This window comes from Alligator sinensis, unplaced genomic scaffold, assembly GCF_000455745.1.
Source record: "Alligator sinensis unplaced genomic scaffold, ASM45574v1 scaffold1368_1, whole genome shotgun sequence".
Lineage (NCBI taxonomy): Eukaryota > Metazoa > Chordata > Crocodylia > Alligatoridae > Alligator > Alligator sinensis.
The window spans coordinates 787,160-790,465 of NW_005842725.1; positions in this window are offsets into that span (position 1 = coordinate 787,160).

Sequence of the window (3,306 nt, forward strand, 5' to 3'; positions counted from 1 at the left end):
TAAAGAAGAAGTTTTTTTTTTTTTTTACAGTAAGGGTGACCAGAATCTGGAATAGGCTTCTTAAGGAGGTGGTATAGTCCCCAACCTTGGAAGTCTGCAAGAGGAGACTGGACAGACACCTTGCTGGGATCATTTGATCTCAGCAGTATTCGTGCCCAGAGCAGGAGGGGTAGACTTGATCTTTTGAGATCTCTTGCAGCCCTTAATTCCTATGATTCTATGACAACCCTAATTGACTATACATCTATGATTCTATAGATCTCAAATCACATTTCCTGCCTCCCTCAGTCATCTTTTCTTCAAATAGGAAGAAAAAAAAAATAGTCCCAGCCGATTTAGTCTCTACTCTTATGGAAACCTCTCCATGCCCCAACCATCCTCGTTGCCATTCTCTGTACCTTTTCTAATTCTGCTATATCCTTTTGAAGGTAGCAGGGAGGAAACAAAAATTGCATGCAGCATTCAAAGTGTAAGTGTGTCATGGATTCTCTGATTCAGTGCCTCTGATGCTCGAGGAGGGAAAGGTGCTCAATACACCTTCTCCAGCAGGATGAAAGCCAGAGTGAAGAGCGACTCTCTGGATTGCTTTGACAGCCGAAGTCTATTCCCCATGTCCAAAGAAAATGGATAGCCTGTTCAGAATAGCACAATCCACCTCTCTACATATCTGATTTAATTAAATAGCTCTCAGTGGGGCCACTGCTCATTCTCCTCAAACCATGTTTAGTAGACAAGATTGCCACAGCAGTTAAATACTTCACAGGCATCAGAAGCACTTCTGTAGTAGTAACCTGTGTAAGTAACCAGTCTAAAGAGCAAAGCAAACAGTTTCAAATGTTCAGAGAGCTCTTGTAGGCACAGTCTGGTAGAGCAAGCAAGACATGAACACACAGTGTTAACCACTCTCAGTCAAGGGCTGGTCCAGAACAGTTTGGCCCTCCCTCTGTAAGTAGAGACAGTTAGCCAATAAAGTGAAAATCTTCCCTCCCATCTCCTTCCATAGACCAATACCCTGGGAACACTAGAACTAGGGAGAACAGGGTATGGGGCTACAGGCTCACTTTGGGGCTTGATTGAACAGAAATCCTAATTTTCAGTTTGCAGGAAGATGAGGAAAAAAGAACTATATATGTGCAGACAGGACATTAGGTAATGAAGGAGTGGAGCTGGGGTGACCATTCAGCAGAAGGAACAGAGTTCTATCTAGCAGTAAAGAAGCATGAAGGAGAGAGAATAAACAGGCCAGATAGGAAGATTCCCACCCAACCAAACTCCTGAACCGTTAACTCCCATCGAGCCCAGAGCAGGAGGGGTAGACTTGATCTTTTGAGATCCCTGGAAAGCAGAGTACGCGCCATTTGCAGCACTTCAGACAAGGGGAATAATCTGCAATAAGTAACAACTTCACTCTGGATCAGGTCCGGTAGCATTTCAGTGATTACCAGCTTGCAGAGCACAGCCTGTGAGAGAAAACACACTAAGGGCAACATGGCAAAGGCAAGGAACAGGATGGTTTGTTGTCCAGCTTCTAATGAAAGCTGTGGAGTTCCCTAAACTCACTGTAAAACCCAACAGGGTTAGCAATCCTGCTCTCCTTCCTACACAGACATACACTTCTAGGCTAGAAGAAGCGTGTTGCTCTTTGCAACGCATTCAATGTGTATTATGGAATAAATGTGTACACACAAGCACTCAGAGAATGAGATACCTCATTTTGTTCTCCTTAACTTTGTGCAACACTTGGATATTACATAAGGACGTCAAATGAACGCAGGATCCATAAGTGTCTGATCTTGGGTATTGTGACTCTAAAGTCCACTTATCTCTACAACACCACTGCTTTATGCATCAGTTGGTCTTCAGTTTCAGCCTGCTGTCTGTTCTTAGCATCCAAAGGATCTCCAAGGAGACAACTCTACTGAAATCACTGCAACTCAGCCAACTCTCACCTTACTTAACCTTACTTGCTCAGAAATTTAATAGTGAAGGTCCACCCTGCCTTACTTGTTGCATCTGGCCAGACTTCCAGGATGCCACATTGTACCCCATTCTTTCCATCAGAGATGTCTTAGGCCACATTGTGCATCCATGCAGTACATAGGATTCAGTTTCTTTCTGGTGACTTTATTTGGCTCTCTTGACATATATTGTCTTTCCACGTAGGTCCCTCCCAGTCTGATCTTATTTCATTTGGTCAAGGTCAGACTAGCCCTTTCAGAGTTGAATACTTTCCCATTCCACTCTCAATATTTCTAGTCTTCACAGTTGCATTTTGTCATCTTCACCATGTTTTAGCTAAACCCCCTTCCTTTTGATGCCACTTTTCCATTCATTCCATGCTGTTATTCAATTTGGTTTCCCAGGCTGATCACTAAAGCTTCAAATGCAATTTCAGCATCTACCATTTCTGTGCATCTAGGACAGTGGTTCTCAATCTTGTTAGACTCAAGGCACCCTCAAAAAGCTTTCACTCATTTTTCAAGTGTAGGAAAAACCCCAGAGCAATTCTGTTACAAAGAACTCAGAAAGATCACAGTAGGTCATGTTTTTAATACTGTGGATTCCTACTGAAGTCTCTGGGTTTATCTTGTGAATCAAGTTTGCACACCAGAGTGCTAACAATGTGTGGCACTCAGAGGCACCCTTGAAAGGCTCTCAAAGCAATCTAGGGCAGCAGTTCCCAAACTCTGATACACTGAGCATCATCATTTTAAAAGGATACAACCTTAAGTACCACCAGCAAATGTTTCAGTTCAACTTTAAGTACCACCAGCAAAATTTGTCATATAATTATAATAAATCTGTTAACAAGTACCACTGACAGGTTGTCTGCATACCGCTGGTGCAGACTGGGAGCTGTTGCCCTAGGATATCGCAGCAACTTAGTTGAGAATCACTGGTCTAGGATCAATCTGTACTTCAAAGATATGAAGCCCTTACTTTCGTTCACAAGTAACTGTGAAGTCTTTGCACCTTCAATAACCATTCTATATTCCAGCCACAGGTTCTCTCTCTAAAGGTTTAAATTGAAGCCCAATGATTTTGAGTCACTCTGCTTGCAATTTCCTATTGTCTACAACAGACCCCCACCCAACCAAACTCCTGAACCGTTAACTCCCAACGCAGGTAAGCATTGCCATATTTACTCAAATCCAAGATGAGCCCCCTCACCATCAGCATAGGAGGGGGAAAAAAATCTTGTTGCACATTTGAGCATAGCCCAGAGTAGGCAGCAGCTCAGTTCCAGCTTTAGCCCTGGACTCAGGGCTGAAGGTGAAGCTGAATCACCACCTGTCCTGGGCCACA